Source organism: Microchirus variegatus, assembly GCF_963457635.1.
Source record: "Microchirus variegatus genome assembly, chromosome: 15".
Classification (NCBI taxonomy): domain Eukaryota; kingdom Metazoa; phylum Chordata; class Actinopteri; order Pleuronectiformes; family Soleidae; genus Microchirus; species Microchirus variegatus.
In genome coordinates this window covers 22063126-22075609 of record NC_139816.1, presented here as the reverse complement: position 1 = coordinate 22075609, position 12484 = coordinate 22063126, and positions in this window count along the sequence as shown.

Here is a 12484-nt window from a genome sequence, read left to right as displayed (position 1 = left end):
AGAAAGGTCACGTTCTTGTTGATTGTTTATCGCTGAAGCGTAAACAGTTACAGCCTCACACGCCCCAGCCGAAAAACATGGGCCTGATTAAGAGTAACTTTCCTGATATTGATAACTCACAAACTACCAGTGACCCTGATCCCTGCTTTAAACCCTTCATTTTGGAGGGCTTTGTTTCAGTTATAGGGAATCCAAAAGATCAACATCCAGTAAAAATGCTGCGCGACAGGGGGTTCTCAGTCCATTATTAGAAAAGGCATATTACCTTTGTCCCATGAATCATCCTGTCACTCAAGCACCATCATTCAGGGTGTTGGGATGAAGTTTATACCTGTCCCCTTACATCGTGTACACATTTGTTCTTCTTTGATCAATGGATTATTTAAAGTTGCTGTGCGCCCTGCTTTGCCCATTCATGGTGTAGATGTTATTGTGGGTAATGATCTAGCAGGGGGCAAGGTAATGCCAGTCCCTGAAGTACTGGACAGTCCTGATTTAAATTTAGAGTCAGTGAGCATCACACAACCACCTTCTGAGATTTTTCCTGCTTGTGTGGTTACAAGAGCTCAGTCAAAGAGATATGGCATTGACCTTTCTGATTCTTTTCTGGGTTCAGAACAGCTTCCTAACGTGGTGACTGGGTCCAACCATCAACTTGAGGCCCAGCAAGATGATACGAGATCGTCACTCCCTGGTCCGGGAGTTGGAGACTTGCCCGCTACTAGGGAAGAGTTCATTGGGGCGCAACAAGCCGATTTAACGCTTTTAAAATGCCACTCCACAGTTGTTGGCCAGGAAACTGCTAGGCAGAAGAAAGCCTATGTAGCCTATGTTCTTGATAACGGCCTGTTGATGCGCCGCTGGACTAGTGGGGTCTCTGAGAGTGAGGAGTGGGGGGGGTTTATCAGTTTGTTGTGCCTATGGTTTTTCGTTCCCAGGTATTGTCCTTAGCTCATGACCACTCATGGTCAGGACACCTGGGGGTCACAAAGACCTATAACCAAGTCCTTAAACATTTCTTTTGGCCAGGACTTAAATCTGATGTGGTGCAGTACTGTCGTTCTTGTCATGTGTGTCAGGTGGTTGGTAAACCAAATCAAGTAATTCCCCCTGGTCAGAATTAAAGGCAAAAAGCATTCCTGATTATGTGGCCAAGCTCAAAGAGCGCCTTCAGTTGGCTTGCTCTTTGGCTAGGAATGCACTGACCTCTTCCCTAAGGAAGATGAATAAACATCACGATCAGAGAGCAGTCGCTTGCCTGTTTCAACCAGGAGACAAAGTATTGATTATTTTACCTGTACCTGGTTCTACTCTCAGGTCCTTATGTGGTGGAGAACAAACTGAGTGATACAAACTACATCATCAAAACCCCTGACCACCGGCGACAGACCAGAGTATGTCATGTCAATATGATGAAACTGTACCACCCAAGAGAGGATGAAAAGGGGCCACCTCCACCCAAAACTGTTTCACCAATGGCTTCACTCTCTGAAGTTACGACTTCTTCTGCTGCTGCTGATGGCTTGGTGATGCGCAACGCTACACCACAGGGGGCGAGACTTAGCAACACTGAGGTATTGTCTGATTTGCCTCACTATTTGTCTCATGTCCATGGTGACCAGATTATTGACATCACAAAACTCATACATGACTTTCCAAGCTTTTTCAGAGATATTCCCTCCCAGACTTCGGTCATTACACGACATTGTTCTAACGAACCCTATACCCATTAAACAGCCGGCCTATCGGGTTAGTCCAGCTAAGAGAGAGTTGATGAAGAAGGAGGTTGAATATTTATTGCTGAATGGATTTGCGGTACCACGTTGTAGTTCGTGGAGTTCTCCTTGTCTCCTAGATATCAAGTCTGATGGAAGTCCGAGATTCTGTACAGACTTCCGAAGGGTAAACTCAATCACTGTCCCTGACGCACATCCGTTACCTCGTATTGACGATTGCATAGATGAGATTGGACCTGCGAAGTTTGTTAGCAAACTCGATATGTTAAAGGGATATTGGCAAGTTCCTTTAACCCGCCAGGCTTCTGAAATTTCAGCCTTTGTAACCCCTGATAACTTCCTACAATACACAGTTATGCCTTTTAGACTATGCAATGCTTTGGCTACTTTCCAAACGCTAGTAAATAAGATTTTAGGTGATGTTTCAAACTGTAAGGCCTATTTAGATGACATTGTGGTGTATTGAGATGACTGGGCTGGACACCTAACCACACCGAGGGAGGTTTTTAGGCGGTTATCTGCCGCATCTCTTACACTGAACCTTGCCAAATGTGAGTTTGGGAAAGGTACTGTTCTTTATCTGGGTCAGCAGGTTGGTCAAGGAAAAGTGTGTCCAGCAAATGTGAAAACCACCGCCATTTCTGAGTTTCCCGTACCGACTACTAGAAGAGAGCTGCGCCGCTTCCTTGGGATGGCTGGTTATTACTGCAGGTTTTGCAGAAACATTTCCTCTGTGGCAGCCCCACTGACCACTTTAACTAGTCTTCCCAAGCCCTTCGTCTGGTCTGGTGAGTGTCAACAGTCATTTGACAGCCTTAAAGGTCTTCTTTGTTGCTCTCCAGTTCTGTCTGCCCCAGATTTCAACTCCCCCTTTAAGCTGGAAGTAGATGTCTGTGCAGTTGGGACTGGGGCAGTGCTACTGCAAGAGGATGACCAGGGCATCGGCCACCCGATGAGCTACTTCTCTCGCAAATTTGATAAACACCAACTTAAGTATTCCAACATTGAAAAATAAACTCTTGCACTTTTGCTTGCTCTGCAGCATTTCAAAGTTTACCTAGGGTCAAGTGAAAAGCCTAACCAAGGTTTTTACAGATCATAACCCCCTGGTATTCCTTCATCGCATGTACAACCATAACCATCGTCTTATGCGTGTAACGACTGGGGATATAGACAGGATAGGATCCAAATGCAACGACTACTAAGGTAGGAGAGTTCACAGTTTTTAATGCAGTTCAGACACAGGTTCGGTACACAGGGGGGGGTAGGCCGTCCAGAAACAGGTTCGGTACACAGGGGTCAAGCAGTCCAGGCAACAGTACAAATCCGATAGGCAGAAGGCAAAATACAAAGTCAAGACAGGCAACGATCATCATGCCACCTGTGCACTTTGGCATTTGTTTTGAACTCCTTTTTTTTAGAGAGGAGAGGGTTTTCTTTTGTTTAATGACTAAGAGTTAGAATAGGCCATGTTTTGTTTTATTGATTTTATTTCTTTGGCACTCCACCTCCTTCCTTTCCTCCCCCACATTTTGTAAAACAAGCTGTGAGTTTAAGTTAAAAAATAAAACATTTTTCTTTACCCATCAACTTTGTCTTGTCTAACTCCTGGGTTTGTCGTGTTGCTGTTCCTGTTCCCCTGGACAAAGAACAAAGGAACGTAACAGTCATTACCCTTGTTCTTTCTCTCCCTAGTTTGTGTCTTCCCTTCCTTTCCCCTCTATCGCTCTCTGTGTCCTCATCTTGAAGGTTGCAGGATCCAGATCCAGTTGCGAGGCTACTAATACTATTATTATTATTATACGTGTCATCACCATGGCCCTGCGATGGACTGGCGAACTGATGAGATGAGATTACACAGCTGTGTAAATCCAGAGCTAATTGGGTTACTGATAGTATATTCCTGGCGTGACTATCACCAAAGTGAGACCTATGCACCTATCCACACAATTAGACATGGGGTGGAGCTCCCCTAAAACTTGTCCCATTGGAAACAGTGAAGTACTGCTGCATTTGTTACCATTTGTTACCAGTAGGCTATTGTCTACATTATTGCAGGGTATTTCACCAATATGAAGAGAGCAGTAGGCTATTTGCGACCTGTAGAACCACGTCCATTGTGGCCACATCCATCCATTTTTAAAACACTCATTCAGGGTAAAACTATGTTTTGCTACAATAAAATACTCATCAGTCCTAAAGTTATGAGCTTGTACACAGTGTCTGTACAACAAACACATATTTTTTGATAGTGTTTACAGATGCATTGCTTTAAAAGTAGCCTGGGGGGACTGTGCTTACTATGAAAGACAATCCTGATGGTGCCCCTGCCTGGTGTAGCGTGATAAATCAGCGAAAATTGAAATGAATCCAAAATCTTAGAGAAAATCTTCCCTAGTTCTATAACCATGTAATCACTGACTCTAACTGTACTGTATAAACTTATAACTTGATACAGTTGACTCCCTTTATTTGCCTGTGCCTTTCTTACCTCGGTCTCAAGCCTTATCACTGCATCCATTGTATTTCTTCCTTTTCTAAAACCACTTTGGCAATTTGCCAGCATTTCTCTCTTTTCAAGATCATATGTTAATCTCTCCGTTATCACCCTTTCCATAATTTTGCATAGATTTGATGTTAATGCTATTGGCCTATAGCTATTGGGTTGTGCTGGGTCCTTACCGGGTATTCTTATGGGAACAACTACTGCTTCTTTCCAGGCCCCTGGTAATCTTCCCTTTTTCCATATCTTATTATACATGTTCAGCAGTTTTAATAATGCTATCTCCCCTAGTTGTTTTATCATTATATTATATATTTTATCTTTCCCAGGAGAGGTTTGTCTGGATTTATTTATAGCCCTCATCATTTCCGCCATAGTAAACTGTTTGTCTATTGCTTCCCCTGTTTCTTCCCTCCTGTCTAACACACCTGGATACTGACCCTTTGTTTTCTCTCTTCTCCTCCTCCCCTCTTCATATAGATTTTCCGTGCCATGTATCCTCGCAAATGACTCTGCCATCATTTCCGCCTTATCCCTGTTAGAAACTGCAGTCTCCTCCCCACATGTCATGACTGGATAATCCCACACCTTTCTTTCACCCCCCATCTTTTTTATCATTCCCCAAACCTCTCCCACTGGTGTCGTTCTTCCTATTTTCCCGCAAAACTCTCTCCAACTTGCCCTCTTGGCCTGGCGTATTGTTCTTTTCACTATTGCCTGTGTCTTCTTGTACTGGATTAGTTGCTGCATACTATGGGTTCTTTTAAGTTGTTTAAGTGCTCTATTTCTACTTTTAATAGCCTTTCGACATTCCTCTGTCCACCATGGTACCAATTTCCTATTTATCTTATTTTTACTCCTAGGAATAGCTCCCTCTGCTGACCTTAAAATTCCTGAAGTTATGTTGTTATTTATCTCCTCTATAACTCCTGAGAAATCAACCCTTATCAGTTCTTCATCACTCAGCTCGTGAAACACACCCCATTTTGCCTTTGCAAATACCCACTTTGGTAATTGTTCACTCGTGCTTCCTGTCATTCTCTCTCCTACCGAACATGACACTGGGTAGTGATCACTGCCTACTGTGGATTCTGTCCATACTTCCCAACTACTGACTCCAGCAATTGCACTAGATACTAGCGTTATATCTAATGCTGATTCATTACCTGTAGTTACATTCATCCTTGTTCCTCTCCCATCATTCATACATACCAAGTTCTTTTCATCCATCAACTCTTCTATTACCTTCCCATTTGAATTGGTTTTTAAGCCCCCCCACACTGAGCTATGAGCATTAAAATCTGCACACCATATTTTTTTTGTCTGTTTTGCCCTGGTATTGCCAGATCCAATTCCAACCTTCTGCATGGGTTATAATAATTAATTATAACCATCTTCTCTCTCTCCCACACTTCTATCACTATATATTCCTGGTCCTCCAGCACCCTATATGGTATATCCTGTTTTATGAATGTCGCACCCCCCCCCCCCCCCCCCCCACTACAATTTCTGTCACTCCTTATCACTGTATATCCATGTACCACAAAGTCTAAACTTGGTTTTGACCATGTTTCTTGAACACATACTACATCTGGCCGTATTGCCATTTCCTTAATAAATTGCTTAAACTCCTGTCCATTTGCCAGTAAACTCCTCGCATTCCAATGTAAGAGAATTACCATGATCAATATTAACCCACACATGTTTCATCCTGGCTTGACTGATTTGTGAGGCTCTCCCTCACTTCTTCCCATGTCAGTCCCACTAATCCTAAATGGTTCACTGCTGCTTTAACAATGAGCTGGATTTTAACACTTTTTGATCACTCCTGTTATGAATGTCACCAAATCTCTTTTCTTCACATAAGTTTCTTGTATTTCCACAGCTCTTTGGTCATTTCTTTCTTCATTCTGTGTTCTTGATGCACTCACAGCTTCTGCATAGGTGATTTCTCTCTGGACCCTTATTTTTTGGATATTAGTTTCCCTTCTCATTGCCTCACACCCACCATATGCTACACTATGAGCTCCCCCACAGCTACAGCATAGACTGCACCCCTTGTCCGCACTTCCCATATTCATGATCACCTCCACATCTTGCACACCTCCTCTTTTCTTTACAGTTATTAGCTATATGTCCAAACCTTTGACAATTAAAACATCTTAATGGTTTTGGTACATATGCTCTCACTGGGAAACTCACAAACTACAGGAACACTCTCTTGGGCATATTCTCTTCTTCAAATTCAATCATCACTGTTTCACTATCTTTTTTCACTCCCCCTCTTGTTGTTTTTAGCCTTTGAGCTTCCTTAACTTTCCCACCTTTAATACTTTTCTTAAGCTCCTCCATTTTAACATTCATAGGTACTCCCGTTATTACTCCTTTGCAACCTCCTCCATTTTGTGTTCCCACCCTTCTGGTGCTGACCACCTTGTTGCTCCCTATCTCTTTTCACCTCACCAACAGATTCCCCTCATTTAGCACCTTTGCATACTGTATTTCTCCTAATTTACCAGCCAGACTTGATGTCAGTGTGAATGGATTTATTTTCTTTATTTTTTCCTGTCCCTTTTCCTCAAACCTTATTATGACAATAAACTTCTCCTGTCTCACCGTTTGTGTTTGTTTTGTTTGTGCAGTTTGCAGTTTTGATCAATCAGCGCATAGTACCTGCGCCACTGACTTGGAACCTCGCCAGGGCAAGTCCTAAAAATAGTGCCTGGTTCCAGGTTCTACGCTAGTGGAAACACTCGCTAAACCGTGTCGTGTAGCGCAGTGCCGTTGAGAGTCGGGCCGGTGGAAATGCGCCATAACTTCTCGCTCTCTCGTCCTTCTTCAAATACGTAAACGTCATCAAGTCAGACGTGATCTCTCACCCAACCAGTGTTGAGGGGGCGTGTTTGTAAGGGGCGTGTTTGTAAGGGGAGTGTTTGTAAGGGTCTGCCATGGGTTCTGCAGTCTGCAGTTAGACCCTTCTTGATCTGGCTGATATTTTTCAACAAAGATCGCGGCCACATCTACCGAGGAACATATTCGTTGTTATATATTTTTGCAAATAAGCATGTTACAATGTCGAATTGTGTTAGAATATGTTGGTTTGTTATACAGCCAAAGGACCGTTGAGCTCTGAACACTAATGTCAGAAAATAAGTGACGATTTATGAAAGCAGCTGGCTAGCTAGCGAGCGGCTACCCGCCGAGTGCCCCGAGAGAGCACGCCCGCCACTCAAGGCTGCATGTTCTCGAAGCATGTTCAGCTCTGCTACATGTGGATAGTTTTGTCAGTGTTTGGATGTGTGTACCAGCGTTCACTTGAACACGAATACCCTGGACTTGTCAGATTTCTATCACATTCGTGATTTAGCGTTTACGAGGACGGAGAAAAACCGGCGTTGACGGAAAAACAGCTGTTCCGCCGGCATTTTTTCTGAATGAAAATAGAAGCCCGCTCCACCGGTAGAATTGTCAACATGTGACGTAGGTTAGCACGTAATTTGCATGTAGTGATGTCCCAATACCACTGCCCTCAACGAGGGGAATTTATGGTTGAGGGCACTGAAAACCAAGGGGAAAGTTTAAGGAGGAGGTATTGGGACGGAGCCTTAGCTACAGCCCCCTCAGCAGCTCCAGAACAGCCAGAAATTAAAAAGTGGGCCACCAACCAGCCCACTTTTCAAATTAATTTTCCCCACTCAGCGACACACCGGCTGAGGAAACGACTAGCAGCACAAGCCGACGGAGGAGTAACCAGAGGCGGAAGCATGGATGCCGGGGTGGGCTAACAGCTAAGCTAAAGGCTAACCCGTACACAACGCAGCTTCCATCCATCTTCATCTCCAACGTTGGTTCCCTAGACAATGAAGTGGATCATCTGCAGATGGAATTACTATCAAGATGAGAGATGAAAAACTGCTGCGCTTTTATTCTGACAGAGATATGGCTGCACTCATCAGTCCCGGACAATGCTGTTAGCTTCGTGGGGCTTGCTACTTTTCCTGCCTACCGGAGCAGGGGTAAATCCCGAGGGGGAGGTTTGTGCATCAACATCAACAATAACTGGTGTAAAAATGTCTGAAGTTATTGTTCACCGGACATCAAGCTCTTGACTGTTCACTGTAGATCATTCTACCTCAACTCAACTCAACTTTATTTATAGTGCTTTAAGCAGCCACAGCTGGGACAAAGTGCTGTACATAAAGACAATAAATAAATAAAACATTGCACAAAAAACCTAGGAGACAAAATAAAATATATAATAATAAAACAACAATAAAACTGTAAAAAAATAAAAAATGTTTAAAGGTGCATTATGTAATAAATCTAAAGCAACTGGCCATAAAATCCTCCTAATATGTCACAGAGGACCAGGAATTATGTTCATATAACATACTGAACTCTACTCTACTCCACTCCAACAAAACTAGTAAAAAAAATATTTTCTGCACCGGAAAGTTTGTTCATGTTTTGAAATGATCTTTTGGTATGAGGCGCCTCCTACCGCCGTCTACCTATCATTGAAGTCAGTAGAGTCTGAGCTGCCGAGCAACCCCGGGTTGCCAGTTACGTCTGAGCTACAATGGCGGAGGCAACGAAACTGAAGAGATCTCGGTATGAATGAAGGGTTTGTATAGGAGCTGCATTCGAACGGTGGAGAGTGTTGAAAGTGGAGAGGAATTTGAAAACGGGTGCAGTCCGTGCACTCAGATTTGGGGCTGTTTGTCTGGCATGGAGCAACACCGCTGCAGCCGCCGCGCTGCCCCCCGCACTGGACCAACACAATCCACATGCCGGTTTGTGTCATCTGAACCGCCGGTAAGAGCACACTCGCTCCGGGCAGAGAGAGAGAGTGGAGCGTAGCAGAGCGCAGACACAGCACGAACAGCTGTTTTCTTTTGTTTTCCGTATTGCTGACAATAAACAAACTATTTACACAAACAACACCGTCTCTCCGTCCTTCTCAAAAGAACTGTCTGGACCCAGCCTACTGCAAGCGACCAGAACAGGTTACAAACGTGCTTATGTCGCCGACTGATTACCTGATTCTGATCACCGGCTGAGCCTCTCCTCCAGCAGCCACTGCCTTCACTGCCCAAACGGATTTCCAAAACTGACGGAACAGTTTAGAAATCTGAGGGAACTGAGAAAGACTTAGCCAAATTCGAGTCCTCTTTAGGTATTTGCATGTATATCGCCATAAACTATATAACGTTATAAAAGGGGAGGCAAAAATTAAGGACAGTTCTGTCAATTATCATGCATTCCCTAGTCAACAGATAACGTTACCATAAATAACTATACATCTTGATCTTTACTGAAAGAACAGAATTTTGTCTTAGAGCCACTCATTTATGATAAAACGCTCGCCATAGTCACTCCTCGCTCGTCGCTGACGGAGGACATGCTGCTCTGGCAAACTCGACTCTGGAGGGGAGGGGGGAGTGGAAGGCAGGTACGACTCGCCGCACTGTATTGATTTTGAGTGTAGTAACCATTTTTGGCCACATTGTTACAGATGGTGCCTTTAAACAATAAAAGGCACCTACCTGCTGGAGGTAATGCTGTAGTATCGCGAGATTCAGTGAGATCAGTGCGAAAATCCAACATGGCAGCGCGCAGCTAATACAAACATTTTCTCTGCACACCGCCAACTAATCCGAGGCCAAATAGCAATAACAGTCGTAATAAAAAACAGTGAGACAAAACAGAAGACTGGACAACCTAGAGGAATACATTGACGAGTGTTTTTACCGACTGGTAATGGATAAAACTCCGAAAACACCCTCGTCTAAAAGAAGCCGCCAGAAGGAATCACCCGAAGCAGCTTCTTCTCCCGGAACAACTCCTGCGTCGGACCATGACTTTTTGGAGATCCTTAACTCCATTAATGGGAAGCTGTCGAGTTTTAATGCTCGACTCTCGTTGATGGAGTTACTCCACAGTTCAGCCAGCAACAGGTGAATGTTTATTTAAAAAGCTCAGTGGCGTCGCTCACGGAACAAACCAGTCGTCTCTCAAATGAAAATAAAAACATAAAAGAAACGATCATTGATCTCCAGGCGAGGAGTATGAGGGACAACCTGGTTTTCTCTGGGATTCCGGAAAAAACAGAAGAGGACCCAGAAGTGACGGTGAGAGACTTTTTACAAAAACAACTCAAGGTCCCGGTTGACACCGTCAGGAACATCACCTTCCACCGGGCACACCGCATAGGAAGGAGGCGGCAGGACGGCCAGCGGCCGCGTCCCATTGTCGTAAAATTCGAACACTTTAAACAGAAAGAGCTGGTGAAGAGCCGGGGAAGAGAGCTCAGAGGAACAGACTTCAGCGTCAACGATCAGTTTCCCAAGGAAATCCTGGAGCGACGCAAGAGGCTGTTTCCACTGAGAAGGAAGCTCATGGCAGAAGGATCCCGGGCAATTGTTGCAGTGTATAAACTGTACGTCAATGGGCAGCTATACCGGGATAAAGAGGTAACCCCCTGTTAACATTATTAACCCGTAATTAAAACGCCCTCTATGTCCACCATCATTTATCCAGAGATTAATAATAATCGGCCAATCTTATAGTCGCACACATCAGCACCCCCCCCCCCCCCACGACCACCACCACCGTTGTTAAAATGCCTTACTTTCTGTGTTACTTATTTCTGTTCGTTTGTGTATTTTGTTTGTTGTGTCTCCCCGTCCCTGAATGTATATTTGTATTTTATTCATATTGTATTGTTGCACACGTGTTTACTATTGAGGTGCAAAACTTAGCTATCACTGCTATTCATATGTTGATTGTACTTAGCAACCCCATCACGATTAGGACCTTGCATATACCGGCACAAATACATGCACACACACGAACGCGCACACATTCGCACACACACATACGCGCACACATACGCGCGCACACATACGCACACACACATACGCGCGCACACACACACACACACACACACACACACACACACACACACACACACACACACACACACACACACTCAGATAGTCAGGCAACTACACATAAACTCAGACACTCACGCACACACTCCTATACCTACAACACTCATAAGTACACACATACACCCCTATACCCGCATGAACCCACGCACATACAGATACATACAGTTAGGCCCATAAATATTTGGACATCAGCACAGTTCTCTTTATTTTGGCTCTACACACCACTACAATTGATTTGAAATGAAACGAACAAGATGTGCTGAACACTTTCAGCTTTAATTTAGTAAAAGTATTTACATCCAAATCAAGTGAACGGTGTAGGAATTACAACACTTTCTATATGTGCCTCCCACTTTTTAGGGGACCAAAAGTAATTGGACAATTAACTGAAAAGCCCCCCGCTATACCCGGGTATAGCGGTGGAGGCGGTGGGTAGGGCGGGGGCCTGGACTGTCGTGGCGGATGCCGTGCTGATCTGGCTACGGGTCCTGCTGGCGTCCGAGGTGCTGGTGGCCTCCCCCTCCGGGGGAGCTGGAGTGGACCTGACCCTGCCGCGCCGGTGGTGTCCGTGGAGAGCTGCGGCGTCGCCCCGGTCTGAGCGGGCTGGCCTCTTCTGGGCTGGGGGGCTGGGTGGGCAGGGATACACAGCTCTGCTAGTCAGGAAGCTAGCAACTGGCCTGGGTGGTCAACCTTGCCTGCCCTCCATGCTCCCCCACCGGATCTGGTATATCACTCTAACACACACAACTAGGGCATTTGGAGGAGATACGGGAAGACCATGGGGGGGTTGGGGCATATCGACAACCCCGCTGTCAGCAAGCAGCGGGGTGTTGTCGCCTCATCCTCCCCCAAAATGTTTAATGCATACTAGATACCAACATCCCCCATACACACATCCCACAGCACACATACATACACACCACACTACATCCTGGTGGAGGGGGATGGGTGTGGGGGGACCTCCCGGGTACCTGTATCCCGCCCGCCTCCTGGCTGGGCTGGGGTTGGCGGTTAGGGCTGGGGGGCGGCTGTGGAGCTCCGGGGCGCTGGCGGCTGCGGGGGGTGGTTGGATCGGCTGTCGGTGTGTCGGGGGGAGCCCCGGGGGACCTGGTCGTGGCTTGCCATGACTCCTGGGAAGGGTGATGGTGGGCGGCGAGCTGGTCGCTCGGCGGGGGCTGACTTTGGGCGCCTTGCCCTAGGTGGACGGTGGGTCCCTGTGCCGGGTGGGCGTGGGGTCCGCCGTGACAGATCTTTCGGCCTCTGACCCATACCTGTGCGGGGGGGCTTGCCCG